This window comes from Bubalus kerabau, chromosome 1 (genome assembly GCF_029407905.1).
Source record: "Bubalus kerabau isolate K-KA32 ecotype Philippines breed swamp buffalo chromosome 1, PCC_UOA_SB_1v2, whole genome shotgun sequence".
NCBI classification, from domain to species: domain Eukaryota; kingdom Metazoa; phylum Chordata; class Mammalia; order Artiodactyla; family Bovidae; genus Bubalus; species Bubalus kerabau.
The window spans coordinates 94,263,187-94,280,888 of NC_073624.1; the positions used below are offsets into that span (position 1 = coordinate 94,263,187).

Consider the following 17,702-nt stretch of genomic DNA (forward strand, 5'->3'; position numbering starts at 1 on the left):
AAGTCTGACTCTGTAAAGAACAGTATTGCATAAGAATCTGGAATCTTAGGTTCATGAATCAAGGTAAATCGGATGTGGTCCAGCAGGAGATGGCAAAAGTGAACATTGACATCTTAGGAATCAGTGAACTAAAATGGACCAGAATGGGCGAATTTAATTCAGATGACCATTATATCTACTATTGTGGGCAGGAATCCCTTGGAAGAAATGGAGTAGCCCTCGTAGTCAATTGAAGAGTCCAAAATACAGTACTTGGGTACAGTCTCAAAAAAGACAGAATAATCTTGGTTCATTTCCAAGGCAAACCATTCAACATCACAGTAATTCAAGTTATACCCCTACCACTGATGCTGAAGGAGCTGAAGTTGAATAGTTCTATGAAGACCTACAAGACCTTCTAGAACTAACACTAAAAAAAGATGTCCTTTTCATCATAGGGGATTGGAATGCAGAAGGAGGAAGTTCAGAGACACCTGGAGTAACAAACAAGTTTGGCCTTGGAGTACAGGATGAAGCAGGGCAAAGGCTAACAGAGTTTTATCAAGAGAACACATTGGTCCTACCAAATACCCTTTTCCAACAACATAAGGGATGACTCTACACATGGACATCACCAAACGGTCAATACAGAAATCAGATTGATTTTATTGTTTGTGACCAAAGATGGAGAAACTATACAGTCAGCAAAAACAAGACCTGGAGCTGACTGTGGCTCAGATCATCAACTCCGTATTACAAAATTCAGGCTTAAATTGAATAAAGTAGGGAAAACTACTAGGCCATTCAGGTATGACCTAAATCGAATTCTGTATGATTATCACAGTGGAGGTGATGATTAAATTCAAGGGATTAGATCTGATAGAGTGAGTGCCTGAGGAACTGTGGATGGAAGTTCATAACATTGTACAGGAGGCAGTGACCAAAACTATCCCCAAGAAAAATAAATACAAGAAGGCAAAATAGTTGTCTGAGTAGGCTTTACAAATAGCTGAGAAAGAAGAGAAATGAAAAGCAAGGGAGAAAGGGAACAATATACCCAACTGAATGCAGAGTTCCAGAGAATAGCAAGGAGAGATAAGAAGGCCTTCTTCAAGGAACATTGCAGAGAAGTAGAGGGAAACAACAGAATGGGAAAGACTAGAGATACCAAGGGAACATTTCATGCAAGGATGAGTACGATAGAGGACAGAAACAATAAGGACCTAACAGAGGCAGAAGAAATTAAGAAGAGGTGATGAGAATACACAGAAGATCTACACAGAAAAGGTCTTAATGACCAGTATAACCACGATGGTGTGGTCACTCACCTAGAGCCAGACATCCTGAAATATGAAGTCAAATGGGCCTTAGGAAGCATTACTACAAATAAAACTAGTAGAGGTGATGGAATTCCAGCTGAGCTATTTCAAATCCTAAAAAGTGGTGCTGTTAAAGCATGGCACCCAATGTGAGCAGCAAATTTGGAAAACCCAGCTGTGACCACAGGACTGGAAAAGATCAGTTTTCATTCCAATCTCAAAGAAGGGCAGTGCCAGAGAATGTTCAAACTACTCTACAATTGTGCTCATTTAGCATGTTCGTATGGTAGTAAGGTTATACTCAAAATCCTTCAAGTTAGGCTTCATCAGTACATGAACTGAAAACTTCCATATGTACAAGCTGGGTTTGGAAAAGGCAGAGGAACCAGAGATCAAATTGCCAACATTCATTGGAACTTAGAGAAAGAAGGGAATTCCAGAAAAACCTCTTCTTCTCCTTCATTAACTACGTGAAATCTTTTGTATGGATCACAACAAACTGGAAAATTCTTAAGGAGATACCAGATCACCTTATGTGTCTCCTGAGAGACCTGTATGGGGGTCTAGAAACAACAGAACCTTACATGGAACAACTGACTGGTTCCCGGTTGGGAAAGGAGTACAACAAAGCTGTATATTGTTACCCTGTTTATTTAAGTTCTGTGTGGGGTACATCATGTGAAATGCTGGGCTGGATGAATCACAAGCTGGAATCAAGATTGTGGGGAGAAATATCAACTTCAGATATGCAGATAATACCGCTCTAATGACACTGTGAAGAGGAACTAAAGAGCCTCTTGATGAAAGTGAAAGAGGAGAGTGAAAAAACTGCTTAAAACTCAGTATTGAAAAAACTGCTTAAAACTCAGAATTAAAAAAATCTAAGGTCATGGCATCTGGTCCCATCACTTCATGGCAATTAGAAGGGGAAAAAATGGAAGCAGTGATAGATTTTATTTTCTTGGGCTCCAAAATCACTGCGGATGGTGGCTGCCATGAAATTAAAAGATGCATACTCCTTGGAAGGAAAGCTATAACAAACCTAGACAGTGTATTAAAAAGCAAAGACATCACCTTGCCGACAAAGGTCCGTATAGTCAAAGTTATGGATTTTCCAGTAGTCATGTACAGACAGATGTGAGAGTTGGACCATAAAGAAGGCTGAGTGCCAAAGAATTGATGCTTTTGAACTGTCGTGAGGAGAAGACTCTTGAGAGCCCCTTGTACTGCAATGAGATCAAACCAGTCCATCCTAGAGGAAATCAACCCTGAATATTCATTGGAAGGACTGATGCTGAAGCTGAAGCTCCAGTACTTTGGCCTCCTGATGGGAAGAGCCGACTCATTGGAGAAGACTCTGATGCTGGTAAAGATTGAAGGCAAAAGAAGAGGGCGGCAGAGGATGAGATAGCATCACCGACTCAATGGACATGAATTTGAGCAAACCCTGGGAGACAGTGAAGGACACAGTAGCCTGATGTGCTATAGTCCATGGGGTTGCAAAGAGTCAGATACGACTTAGCAATGGAACAGCATTATAGTTCTTTTGTCTTTCCACTGAATTTCATAGCTTGCCTGTGTCTGCAAAACTCCCACTAGCGTTTTGCTTGTGTGTGTGCTTTGTCTCTCAGTCGTGTCTGACTCTCTGCAGCCCCATGGACTGTAGCCCACCAGGTTCCTCTGTCCATGGAATTTTCCAGGCAAGACTACTTGAGTGGGATGCCATTTCCTATTCCAGGGGATCTTCCTGACCCAGGGATCAGGCAGATTCTTTACCACTGAGCCTCCTGTGAAGCCCTGTTTCGCTTGGGACTGCGTTAAATCTGGAGATCAGTTTGAGAATTGATAATTGTGTCTTCCAGTCAATGAATATGATAAATGTCTTCATCTTTTATTTAGGTAGTATTTTATTTCTTTTATCACTTTATATGGTTTTTCCATTAGTTGTGTACAGATGTGAGAGTTGGACCATAAAGAAGGCTGAATGCTGAAGAACTGATGATTGGTCGTGACTTAGCGACAGAACAGGAGAAGGCGATGGCACCCCACTCCAGTACTCTTGCCTGGAAAATCCCATGCACGGAGGAGCCTGGTGGGCTGCAGTCTGTGGGGTCGCTAAGAGTTGGACACGACTGAGCGACTTCACTTTCACTTTTCCTTTCATGCATTGAAGAAGGAAATGACAACCCACTCCAGTGTTCTTGCCTGGAGAATCCCAGGGACGGGGAGCCTAGTGAGCTGCCATCTATGGGGTTGCACAGAGTTGGACACGACTGAAGTGACGCAGCAGCAGCAGCAGAGACAGAACAACAACAATCATTTTATAGTTTTCAGCATATAGGTTTTCATATATTGTTAGATTTATACCTATTTTTAAGCTATTGTAAATTTTTAAAAATAAGTTTCAGTTTCTAATTCATTCCCAGGATATAGAAATAGGATGGATTTTTTCATGTTGAAGTTGTGTCTTACAGCCTTATTAAACTGTTTAATTCTAGGAGCTTTATTATAGTTTTGGGGGTTGTTTTTTTTGTTTGTTTTTTTACCTTGATGTTTGGTATGTGGGATTTCAAGTTCCCCAGCCAGGGTTAATCCTGTGCCCCCTGTAGTGGAAGCATGGAGTCTTAACCACAGGATCACCAGGGAAGTCCCTGGATTTTCTATACGGATAGTTATGTCATCTGTAAAAAACGAGTTTTGTATCTTTCTTTCTAGTCTTTGTCCTTTTTATTTCTTTACCTCCTCCACCATTAGTATAGCCTTCTAGTAAGACATTGCATGAAAGTGGTGAAAGTGGACATTCTTGCTTTCTTCCTGATCTTAAGGGAAAATCATTTAGTTTCTCACCATTAAGTATGATGGTAGCTGTTAGTTTTTGTAGATACTCTTTCTCAGGTTGAATAAATTCCCTTCTGTTCCCAATTTGTTGAGAGTTTTTTCAGGAATGGATGTTGAATTTTGTCAGATGCTTTTAATTATTAGTTGATATAATTATGCGATTTTTTCAAATTATTTAATCTGTTAATATAATGAATTATACTGATTGATTCTCAAATATTGACCTACCCTTACATTCTTGGGGTAAACACCAATTGGTTGTGATGTGTTCTTCTATATTGTTGGATATGATTTGCTAATATTTGTTGAGTTTTGCATCTGTGTTCATGAAGATATCAGTACTAGTTTTGTTATTTTTTTTCTTGTTATCAAGTTTTGGTATCAGGATAATGCTGGCCTTATAAAATAAGTTTAAAAGTGTTCATTTTGGGGAAGAGAAAATGTTGAATTCCTTTTAAAAATATTTGGTAGAATTCTTCAATGAACTGTGCCTAGGGTTTTCTTTGTGTGGGAGTTTTTAACTACAAATTAAACTTCTTTAACAGATACAGAACAATACAAGTTGTCTAATACTTTTCGGGTAAGTTCTGGTACTTTGTGGCTTTTAAGGAGTTGGCGCATTCATCTAAGTTGTCAACTTTATGTACACAGATTCATTCATGGTATTTTCTTAGTATCCTTTTAGTGTCTGCTGCTGCTGCTGCTAAGTCGCTTCAGTCGTGTCCGACTCTGTGCGACCCCAGAGACAGCAGCCCACCAGGCTCCCCCATCCCTGGGATTCTCCAGGCAAGAACACTGGAGTGGGTTGCCATTTCCTCCTCCAATGCATGAAAGTGAAAAGTGAAAGTGAAGTCGCTCAGTCGTGTCTGACTCTTAGCGACCCCATGGACTGCAGCCTACCAGGCTCCTCCGTCCATGGGATTCTCCAGGCAAGAGTACTGGAGTGGGGTGCCATTGCCTTCTGGGTCTATACTAATATCCTTTCTTTCTTAATATAGATAATTTATATATTCACTGTTTTCTTTTTGTTTGGCTAGAAGTTTATCAATTTTATTCATCTTTTCAAAGAACCTATTTCTGATTTATTGATTTTTCCTCTATTTTTTTCTGTTTTCAATATAATTGATTTCTACTCTTTATTTTTTCCCTTCTGCTTACTTTGAATTAATTTACTCTTTTTTTAAGGTGAAAAACTATGTTTTTTTAGATCATTAATTTGAAGCCTTTCCTTTTTTAAAATACAAGCTTTTAATACTATAAATTTCCCTATAAGCACTGCAGTGGTTGCATTTGTACAAATTTTGCTATGTTGAAACTTCTTTGACCAATGAATTCTTTAGAAGTGTGTTGCTTTGACTGTCTGGAGTATTGGGAGATTTTCCAAAGTCTTTTATTTTATTGATTTCTAGTTTAATTCCATTGTGGTTGGAGAACATACTTTGTATGATTTCAACATGTTTAAATGTGTTGAGGTGTGTCTTATAACTCAAGATGTGGTCTCTCTTGGTGAATGTCCTAGGTGCACTTGAGAGGAATGCATATTCTACTGTTAGGTGCAATGTTCTGTAAATGTCCATTACAGGCAATTGGTTGTTCAGTTCCTTGGTATCCTTGATTTTTTTTTCCTCCCATGTTTACTCAGATATTATTGATGTGGAACACTACCTAAGTTTAAGGTGTATAGTGTAATAATTTGACTTATATACATCATGAAATGATTATTGCAAAAAGTTTAGTGAGCATCTATCATCTTATGTAGGTATAAGATTAAAGAAATAGAAAAAATTGTTTTTGTTGTAATGAGAACTCTTAGGATTTACTTTCTTTTCTTTCTTTTTTTTTTTTTAGGATTTACTTTCTTAACGGCTTTCATATATAATATATAGCAGTGTTCATTATATTTATCATATTGTACATTTTATCTCAAATACTTAGTTCTTTTATAACTGGAAGTTTCTTCCTTTTGATTGCCTTCATCCAGTTCCCCCCCCTTCCACCTCCTGCCTCTGATAACCACAAATTGGATGTTTTTCTGTGTTTGTTTGTTTTTGAAGAATAATTGACCTACAACACTATGTTTCTGTTACACAACATAGTGATATACTTCTGTACATTTCAAAGTGATCATCATGGAAGTCTAGTTACAATATGTCAGCATACAAAGATATTACATAGTTATTGACTTTATTCCCCACATATACATTTCATACCCATGACTCATTTATATAGCAACTGAAAGTTTGTACTTCTTAATCTCTTTTACTTCTTCCTTTCCTCCCCTCAATCTCCTATAGCCTTGATTTTTTTCCTTCTCCTTCTTAAAAAAATTAAAATGTGATTTATTTATTATTCAGTTGCAACATTATATCCTACCTCTTCTTTATTTTTTCAGACTTACTGAGGTATTATTGACAAATAGGAATTATATATATTTAACATGTACATGTTTTGATATCTCGATAATTTTCTGTTTACTTGTTCTATTGAGGACTGAGAAAGGAGGACTGAAGTCTCTAAAATTGTAGATTTGTCTGTTTCTTCCTTTAGTTCCGTCAATTGTTGCTTCATATATTTTGAAGCTCTTTTCTTAGGTGCATACACATTTAAGATTGTTTTTTATTTTAGTGAATTGACCCTCTAATTGTTATTTACTATCCTTTTTACCCCTGATAATTTTCCTTGTTTTGAAGTCTGCTTTATCTGATATTAATATAGCCTATTAACATAGTTACTATAGTTCTGATAACTCTCATTTTCATAGTATATTCTTACCTCCTTCTTTTACTTACATTTTTTATAATAATTTCATATTTATAAATGAGTTGCAAAAATAGTACATAGAGTTCCTGTATGCCCTTTACTTAGCTTTCCCTAATGGTAACCTATTACATAAAACCATAGTACATTTATCAAAACTAAGAAATTAACATTGGTATATTACTCTATTAAGTAAGCTACAGAATTTCATAGATTTCACCAGTTTGTCTACTAATGTTTTTTTTAATTCCTTTTCTATAATTCAGTCCAGGCAGCCATAATAGCATTTAGTACCCTTTCATTTTTTTAACCTATGTATATCATTGTGCTTAGCAGGTTTCTGGTAGACTACATACAATGTATCTTTTTTTGTAAATCCATCCTGATAATGTCTCTTTTAATTGATGTGTTTAGACCGTTTACATTTAATCTAATTATTGATATTTTAGATTTAGGTCTGTCATTTTATTATATTTTTTCTGTTCTTTCTATTTTGTGTTTTCTTGTTTCCCTTTACATCCTTCTTTTGGATTATTTGAACTATTTTAGTGTTCTACTTAGATTTCTCTATTGAGTTTTTGGAGTTTCCCTGGTGGCTCAGATTGTAAAGAATCTGCCTGCAATGTGGGATACCTGGGTTTGATTCCTGGGTCGGGAAGATCCCCTGGAGAAGGGAATGGCAATCCACTCCAGTATTCTTGCCTGGAGAATTCCATGGACAGAGGAGCCTGGTGGGCTATAGTTCACGGGATCACAAAGAATCAGACATAACTGAGCGGCTCACACACACACACACACACACTGAATTTTTACTGCTTTTTCATTTGTATAGTTATTTTAGTGTTGACTAGGAATTACATTACACATATTCAAGTATTCTACTTAAAATTAATATTTATCACTTCAAGTAGAATATAGAAACTTTAGTACCATAAAGATTGGTTTGCCCTCTTCCTTTTTATCTTGTAGTGGTCATATGTGTAACATCTATATTCACTGAAAACCCCATCAGACATTGTTATAATTTTTGCTTTCAATCATCTTTAATGTTTTAAAGAACTTAGAAGTAAAATAGGGTGTTTCATTTACTCAGATATTTACCATTTCTAGTGTTCCTTCTTTCCTGAAATTCTGTTTCCATGTTCATTTCCTTCCATCCGAAGAATTTTCTTTAGCATCTTTGGCAAGTCTGCTAGTGATGACCTCTCTTGGTTTTCTTGGAGAATTTATTTCATCATTTTTGAAAGCTATTTCACTGGATATATAGAATTCTGGGTTTGGCCATTGTTTTCCAGCTCTTGAAATTCTTTTTCCACTGTCATCTGTTCTCTATGGTTTCTGATAAGACGTTCACAGTCATTTGAATTATTTTTTCCCCTGGATGTAATGCATTATTTGTCTCTGACTGCTTTCAAGATTTTTTTTTTCCTTTGCTTTAGATTTTACTGGGCAGGAATTTCTTTGAGATTATCCTGATTGATATTCACTGAGTTTCTTGAATCTATACGTTTATGTCTTTTACTACAGTTGGAAAGTATTGAGCTATTATTTCTTGAAATATTTTTCTTTTTGACCACAGCACATATCTTTTGGGATCTTAGTTCCCCGACCAGGGATTGAACCTGGGCTCATGGCAGTGAAAGTGCCAAGTCCTGACCACTGGACCCCCAGGGAATTCCCTCAAATATTATTTCTGTACCTCTCTTTCTCCTTTATAATCGGCCTTTGATGATACAAATGTTAGGCCTTTTGATATTGTCCAGTGGGTCCTCAAGGCTCTGTTCATTTTTGTTTTCCAGTCTTTTTTCTTAGTTGTTCAGCTGGATAATTCTGTTGATCCATTTTCAAGTTCACTGACCTGTCATTTCAGTTACACCGTAGAGCCCATCTAGTGAATTTAAAAATTTCTGTCATATTTTCTAGTTTAGATTTTTTCATTTGGTTCTTCTTCTCCTTCTTCATCTATTCTTTGTCAAGACTGTCTACTTTTCCTTTTACTTCAAGATCATTTGTCTTTATTTCTTTGAGCATGATTATAATATGTGCTTTTAGGTCAGTTCAGTTGCTGAGTCATGTCCTACTCTTTGAGATCCCATGGACTATAGCACGCCAGGGTTCCCTATCCATCACCAACTCCTGGAGCTTGCTCAAACTCATGTCTGTTGAGTCGGTGATGCCATCCAACTGTCTCATCCTCTTTTGTCCCCTTCTCCTGCCTTCAATCTTTCCCAGCATCAGGGCCTTTTCTAGTGAGTCAGTTCTTCACATCAGGTGGCCAAAGTATTGGAGCTTCAGCTTTAATATCACTTCTTCCAATGAATATTCAGGACTGATTTCTGTTAGGATTGACTGGTTTGATCTCCTTGCAATCCACTTTGGTTCAGTTCAGTTCAGTCGCTCAGTTGTGTCTGACGCTTTGTGACCCCATGGACTGCAGCACGCCAGGCCTCCCTGTCCATCACCAACTCCCGGAGTTGACTCAAACTCATGTCCATTGAGTCGGTGATGCCATCCACCCATCTCATCCTCTGTCATCCCCTTCTCCTCCAGCTTTCAGTCTTTCCCAAGCATCAGGGTCTTTTCATATGAGTCAGTTCTTCGCATCAGGTGGCCAAAGGATTAGAGTTTCAGCTTCAGCATCAGTCCTTCCAATGAATATTCAGGACTAATTTCCTTTAGGATGGACTGGTTGGATCTCCTTGCTGTGCAAGGAACTCTCAAGAGTCTTCTCCAACATCACAGTTCAGAAACATCAATTCTTTGGCGCTCAGCTTTCTTTATAGTCCAACTCTTGCATCCATACATGACTGCTGGAAAAACCATAGTTTTGACTAGACAGACCTTTGTTGGCAACATCATGTCTCTGTGTTTTAATATGCTGTCTAGGTTTGTCATAGCTTTTCTTCCAAGGAGCAAGCGTCTTTTAATTTCATGGCTGCAGTCACCATCTGCAGTGATTTTGGAGCCCCCCAAAATAACTGTTTCCATTGTTTCCCCATCTATTTGTCATGAAGTGATGGGACCATATGTTATGACCTTAGTTTTTTGAATGTTGAGTTTTAAGCCAGCTTTTTTCCACTCTCTTCTTTCACATTCATCAAGAGGCTGTTCAGTTCCTCTTCGCTTTCTGCCATTAGGGTGCTGTCATCTGAGGTTATATAATTCTAACATCTTGAAGATGGTATTTGTTGATTATCTTTTCCCTTGTGAGATATTGAAATTTTCAAGTCTTTTTGTACAGGTTGACTCTTGAACCGTGTGGAGGTTATGGAAACTAACCCCCATGCAGTCAAACATCCACATTTAACTTTGTCATTGGCCCTCCATATCAGCAGTTCCATATCTGTGGGTTCAGCCAGCTGGAGATTGTGTAGTATTATTGAAAACAATTTGTGTATAAGTGGATCCACGCAGTTCAAACCCATGTTGTTTAAGTGAAGAAGTGAAAGTCTCTTGTCTGACTCTTTGTGACCCCATGGACTGTAGCCTGCCAGGCTCCCCTGGCCGTGGACTTGTCCAAGCAAGAATAGTGGAGCGGGCTGCCATTCCCTTCTCCAGGGGTCTTTCTAACCCAGGGATGGAACCTGGATCTCTTGCATTGCAGGCAGATTTTTACCATCTGAGCCACAAGGGAAGCATGTTAAAGAGTCATCTGTATATCAGTTTGGATTTATATTCTGACATTTAAAAAATTATATGAGACTTTGAATCTTGTTCAAATCCTATAGATTTGTTTGTTTATGTGATCAGGCAGTCAGTCTAGTTGGGTTTAGGCTGCAAATACCTATCTGCCTTCTTTGGGCTGGAGTTCAGTATCAGTTTAGTTTTCAAAGTGCTATTTGCTGTGTTATTTGTATCTGTTCCATGTACATACCAGCCAGTGGCTAGTCTCTGACTTGGGCAGTGGTGTACCTCATAGCTCTTCAGAATCTTCAGAGTGTTGTTGAGGGTCAGATACTTTCATGTGCAGCCTGGGGGTGATTCCTGGAGTTCACATACAGCGTCATTGAGCTCCCTCTTCTTTCTGTTGTTAACCCAGACTTTCCAGTTCCAAAGGATTCTCCTTCTTGCTTCACTTGCTAGAAAGCTGAGACTTGAATTTCTCTGCTCTGCCTTGCACATCCTGTGATTACCTTTCCCTTGAGAACCAAGTGACAGGAGGCTCAGGAAGGAAAACAAAGGAACGGAGTTTCCTTCAAGGCTCCTGGGATCACAGTTCCTCTGGTCAGAGAAAAGGCTTTCCTTTCTGACTGCTGTTGTCATTGCGACTGCTGCCTAGCTGCCTTGAACGTAGGGTGAGAGGACAGAAGGGAAACAGACAAAATCAGGGGGTTGCCTCTACTCCCTTTGACCTTTAGGGAATCCCTTTACTGTTTCTTGGGCCAAAAATGGAGGTCTTCTTGGAACTTTTTCTTTCTGTACCTGGTGCACAGTTCTGAGTTTGGGCTGCCTTTGAGTCCAGGCCAGGAGATACTCAGTTCAGTTTAGTTCAGTTTAGTCACGTCCGACTCTTTGTGACCCCATGAACTGCAGCACTCCAGGCCTCCCTGTTCATCACCAACTCCCGGAGTCCACCCAAACCCATGTCCATTGAGTCAGTGATGCCATCCAACCATCTCATCCTCTGTTGTCCCCTTCCCCTCCTGCCCTCAATCTTTCCCAGCATCAGGGTCTTTTCCAATGAGTCAGCTCTACGAATCAGGTGGCCAAAGTATTGGAGTTTCAGCTTCAACATCAAGTCCTCCCAATGAGCAGCCAGGACTGATCTCCCTTAGGATGGACTGGTTGGATCTCCTTGCAGTCCAAGGGACTCTCAGGAGTCTTCTCCAACACCACAGTTCAAAAGCATCAATTCTTCTGCACTCAGCCTTCTTTATAGTCCAACTCTCACATCCATACATGACTACTGGAAAAACCATAGCCTTGACTAGACGGACCTTTGTTGGCAAAGTAATGTCTCTGCTTTTTAATATGCTGTCTAGGTTGGTCATAACTTTTCTTCCAAGGAGCAAGCGTCTTTTAATTTCATGGCTGCAGTCACCATCCGCAGTGATTTTGGAGCCCAGGAGATACTAGAAGAAGCAAAAAGGGAAACTCCGTAGGTGTCATGATATTTTGAGCCATGGTTTGTTTTCTCTGTCCACCAGTTATCAGTTACTTTTTAGTCTTTAGATAATGCGTGGAGCAGCTCTGTCTATCCCTGGACTTTAGCTGAATTCCCTAGGAGAAACACTGTGGAATGTACTTACTCCATCTTAATTGGAACCAGAAACTTAGGCTATTTATTAGACACATTTTAAGAGAGAACCAAGATAGACAGGGGCAAAAAAGGCGGTGGCTTCAAGGCAGGTTATCAGTCCTGAAAGATCTGTGACTGGACTAACAGGCCCTAGGGTCCCTAATGGAGAAGACACCCCAAGGAAGGACTCCAGTGTTTTTGGTTCAGGGTGCTCTTTCTTCCTTCTTTTTCATTTTTGAATTTAAATTAAAATTTAAAAAGAGATTGTATTTGTACTCAGTACACAATCTGGAAGTTATAAAGGGAGCAAAGTTAGAGGGGTACTCTACTTACTTACCCACTGGCCACCGAGTTCCTCCCCCTGGAGGCACCCATATACCAGTTTTCCACACAATACCATATATAAAATGAAAATAAGTGTGCATATAGTAACAAAAACAGTCGTGTGCTATGCACACTGCTCTGTGCTTTGCTTTCTCACTTACTATGTCCTGGAGACTTTCCATAGCAGTGTCCACAGAAGGCCTCATTCTTCTTAGCAGCTGTGTAGAATGCCATTTAAAGAATATATTATGATTCATTTAATGAGTCCTTTATTGATAGACTTTATTCCACCAATAAATGTTTATTCCGTCCTTTGTTATCACAGGAAAGTTGCCTTGAGTATCCTTGTGTACCTCTCTGACGTATGTGGGGCAGTATCTATAGAATAAATACCTGGGAGTGACATTGCTGGGCAGGAAAGGATGTGTGTTCACTGAGAGTTACCAAGTGGTTAATAGCATATTGATATCTTATTTCATACAACTGCAGATAATCGGTCAGTTTTTTAAACCTTGGTAAGGAGAGGACTATTAGATGATGTAATAGAAACCTTCATATGATCTTAAGTCTTTCTCTATCTCTGGCTGATATCTAACTCTGATTGTGCCTGGTTTTTTACCAACATGATGTGGAAGAAAAGGAAAATGTGTGAATTGGCATTTTTCTTCTTTCTTGTCCCTTGTTACTCTAGTAAGAGACATGCCAACAAGCTGTGGGGAAAAACTATATTGTAAGATTACTAAATAGGAAATCTCCAAAAGGAGGCTGTGAGAATCAGGAGGATGCGGATGACCAAGCGCTGCGGCAGTCAGTTCCAGATCCGCAGATGTTGGTTTGCGTTAAAGCCTTTCTTCTGAGGAACATTTTGTCCATCATGTGTGCTTACGTACATAACCGTGCCTGTATAGGTAGGTAGAGAGTGCAGGAGAAAGCTGTTATTCACTGTACTGATGGTGAAACAGAGGCCTTACAAATATGATGATTTTTTTCTGACCCCTGGATCACCACATTTGATGTGAAAAATTTGAATGTGTGGAAGTCTTGGAGACATATTTAATGTAGATACCAAAGGGTTGTCACTTCAGGTTTTTTTGATGGTTTATGGTGTTTATTTGAAAGCAAGGCTTTATTGGAAAATCTGTTTGTCAAATTTTCCACTATGATGGAGCATTTTGCTAAAACCTTCCTTTTGATCCTTTTGACATGACACCTGAGACTAGAAATCAGATCAGTGAGGTGCTCAAAAACCTTCATAATTACTTGGCTTTGACTGTGTCATTATATGCTTCAATTAATTTTAATAAATAAAATAAAATTGGCTATAAAATTGACTTTAAAAAAAGACTTTTAAAAAATCTTTTTGGAGTTTTTTTGTTTTGGCATCTGGATAGGGACTTGAAAAGACTATTTTTAAAGTGAATGATGTGTGGCTTTCCAAGTGAGAATTCTAATTGGGTAGATTATTAAGTGATAAAACTGGTTTGGGTGGCTCTTCAGACAGTCATCTTGTTTTTAATTTTTATACCTTTAACCCTATATTGTTTGAAATTTTTGGATGGGCATGTATAACTTTTTAAAAGAAATGTAATATAGTAGAAAACAAAGGAAAACAGCTATCTTGGAAGGCTGTGTGTTTAATACAATGAAACAGTTGTTACATAAAACATTATTGGCGTTTCTTGTTTGAAATTGTCCTTCAAACCTATTCTACATCAGTCCAAAAATAAAAGAAAGGGTAGGGGCTGTCGAATTAGATAGCACTGTGGGCAAACTGGAGAAGTAAAGTGTGACAGTTCTTCCAGTGACTGGAGTAGAGCAGGCTTACTGGAAGATGCTGAGCATGGCTCGTGGCATATCCTTGGTCTTTCCTCAGATTGTGGCTTTCTAGAGTAATGCAGTAGAGGAAAGACTCAAGAAACTTTTGATTGTTTAAATGCTTCATCTTTTACTTTTTATCATCATAAAGTTTTGTGACCTTCTCTGCTTATCATATGAAGCAAGTTTATCAAGAGTGCTTATCACAAACTTACCATGTCTGTTTGGGTCTAGAAATTCTCTTTTGAACATTACCAAATTTGGATTTAGAGATCAGAGTCAGTATGCATCTTTCTGAGAAGGCAGCCTATGCATTCTCTGAATTTTAAATCATTACCCTAAATAGTGCTAATTTTCAGTTCAGTTCAGTTCAGTTCATTCGCTCAGTCGTCTCCAACTCTTTGTGACACCATGAACTGCAGCACACCAAGCCTCCCTGTCCATCACCAACTCCCGGAGTCCACCCAAACCCGTGACCATAGAGTCGATGATGCCATCCGACCATCTCATCCTCTGTCATCCCCTTCTCCTCCTGCCCTCAATCTTTCCTAGCATCAGGGTCTTTTCCAATGAGTCAGCTCTTCGCATCAGGTGGCCAAAATATTGGAGTTTCAGCTTCAACATCAATCCTTCCAGTGAACACCCAGGACTGATCTCCCTTACCATGGACTGCTTGGATCTCCTTGCAGTCCAAGGGACTCTCAAGTGTCTTCTCCAACACCACAGTTCAAAAGCATCAATTCTTCTGCACTCAGCCTTCTTTATAGTCCAACTCTCACATCCATACATGACCACTGGAAAACCATAGCCTTGACTAGACGGACCTTTGTTGGCAAAGTAATGTCTCTGCTTTTTAATACGCTGTCTAGGTTGGTCATGATTTTCCTTCCAAGGGGTAAATGTCTTTTAATTTCAAGGCTGCAGTCACCATCTGCAGTGATTTTGGAGCCCAGATAAATAAAGTCAGCCACTGTTTCCCCATCTATCTGCCATGAAGTGATGGGACTGGATGCCATGATCTTCGTTTTCTGAATGTTGAGCTTTAAGCCAACTTTTTCACTCTCCTCTTTCACTTTCATCAAGAGGCTCTTTAGTTCTTTTTCACTTTCTGCCATAAGGGTGGTGTCATCTGCATATCTGAGGTTATTGATATTTCTCCTGGCAATCTTGATTCCAGCTTGTGCTTCATCCAGCCCGGCGTTTCTCATGATGTACTCTGCATATAAGTTAAATAAGCAGGGTGACAATATACAGCCTTGACGTTCTCCTTTCCCGATTTGGAACCAGTCTGTTGTTCCATGTCCAGTTCTAACTGTTGCTTCCTGACCTGCATATAGGTTTCTCAAGAGGCAGGTCAGGTGGTCTGGTATGCCCCCATCTCTTTCAGAATTTTCCATAGTTTATTGTGATCCACACAGTCAAAGGCTTTGGCATAGTCAATAAGCAGAAATAGATGTTTTTCTGGAACTCTCTTGCTTTTTCAGTGATCCAGTGGATGTTGGCAATTTGATCTCTGGTTCCTCTGCCTTTTCTAAAACCAGCTTGAACATCTGGAAGTTCACGGTTCACATATTGCTGAAGCCTGGCTTGGAGAATTTTAAGCATTACTTTACTAGCGTGTGAGATGAGTACAATTATGCGGTAGTTTGAGCATTCTTTGGCATTGCCTTTCTTTGGGATTGGAATGAAACCTGCCCTTTTCCAGTCCTGTGGCCACTGCTGAGTTTTCCAAATTTGCTGACATATTGAGTGCAGCACTTTCACAGCATCATCTTTCAGGATTTGAAATAGCTCATCTGGAATTCCATCACTTCCACTGGCTTTGTTCATAGTGATGCTTCCTAAGGCCCACTTGACTTCACATTCCGGGATGTCTGGCTCTAGGTCAGTGATCACACCATCGTGATTATCTGGGTCGTGAAGATCTTTTTTGTACAGTCTTCTGTGTATTCTTGCCACCTCTTAATATCTTCTGCTTCTGTTAGGTCCCTACCATTTCTGTCCTTTATTGAGCCCATCTTGGCATGAAATATTCCCTTGGTATCTCTAATTTTCTTGAAGAGAGCTCTAATCTTTCCCATTCTGTTGTTTTCCTCTATTTCTTTGCATTGATTGCTGAGGAAGGCTTTTTTATCCTTGCTATTCTTTGGAACTCTGCATTCAAATGGGTACATCTTTCCTTTTCTCCTTTGCTTTTCACTTCCCTTCTTTTCACAGCTATTTGTAAGGCCTCCCCAGACAGCCATTTTGCTGTTTTGCATTTCTTTTTCTTGGGGATGGTCTTGACTCCTGTCTCCTGTACAATGTCACGAACCTCCATCCATAGTTCATCAGGCACTCTGTCTATCAGATCTAGTCCCTTAAATCTATTTCTCACTTCCACTGTATAGTCATGAGGGGTTTGATTTAGGTCATACCTGAATGGTCTAGTGGTTTTCCCCACTTCAATTTCAGTCTGAATTTGGCAATAAGGAGTTCATGATCCGAGCCACAGTCAGCTCCCAGTCTTGTTCACTTAGGAATGCAAGATGCATTGTAATGATGACCGGGTAGATAGTGAGCTCTCAAAATTGTGATAGTAAGGGTGGATGTCAGGTGTTGCTCATCAGTTCACATACTTTATGCAGAACCTATGCAGTTATTTGACTACAGACTAGGACATTGCTACTGTCAGTTTATGTACACAGTGATGCTTCTGGGAATAATTTAATCTGGACACAGAGAAACTGGGATAGTTCAGCTTTCTTTAGTTCTGTGTCAGAGGCAATAGTGAATAAGAAGGAAGGGGCAGAGTCTTAGTCACAGCTGTAGGCCTTTTATAGCAGGCCAGGGTCCAGACCAGACAAGTAAGAGTCCCCAAAGAGGCCAGAGTTCTGCTACATGGGCAGAAATGGCCAGGGAAACCTACGTACTCTCATCGGAGGTATGGGAGAGAAGGAAGGCGTTCTCAATCAGAGCTAGAACTTGTAGTCCTGTGTGTGCTGTGCTTAGTTGCTCAGTCGTGTCCGACTCTTTGTGACTCCATGCACTGTATCCTGCCAGACTCCTCTGTTCATGGGGATTCTCCAGCAAGAATACTGGAGTGAGTCGCCATGCCCTCTTCCGAAGGATCTCCCCAACCCAGGGATTGAACCCAGGTCTCCTGCGTTGCTGGCGGATTCTTTACCGACTGAGCCACCAGGGAAGCTCATGTAGTCCTATACCAGGAGGATTATTTCTACCTCTGGTAGAGAAGCACCAAACCATGAATGTGCTATGGGAATGCATTTTCTTCATTAACAGAAGTATCATTACGGTAGATGCAGTTTATAAGATAACATGTCAGGGGCACTTCATTTCCCCTCTGTAAAAAGATACGCCCAATAATGTGACCCTGTATTTCTGTTATATAGAGACCTTGCAAATAAAAGTTTAGTTAGTAAGTTTTCCTC

The 17,702-nt window shown here is 39.5% G+C and overlaps 1 protein-coding gene and 1 non-coding gene across 4 annotated transcripts in view; one reads left to right on the forward strand and one right to left on the reverse strand.

Annotated features, from left to right (window-relative positions):
- The window catches only part of SCN8A (sodium voltage-gated channel alpha subunit 8), a 197,150-nt gene that overhangs the window by 17,414 nt on the left and 162,034 nt on the right, over positions 1-17,702 (forward strand). The gene's annotated exons all lie outside the window — the stretch shown is intronic.
- On the reverse strand, positions 8,495-8,567 carry TRNAE-UUC (transfer RNA glutamic acid (anticodon UUC)). Its single transcript has one exon. It is a non-coding gene; the product is annotated as a tRNA-Glu (tRNA).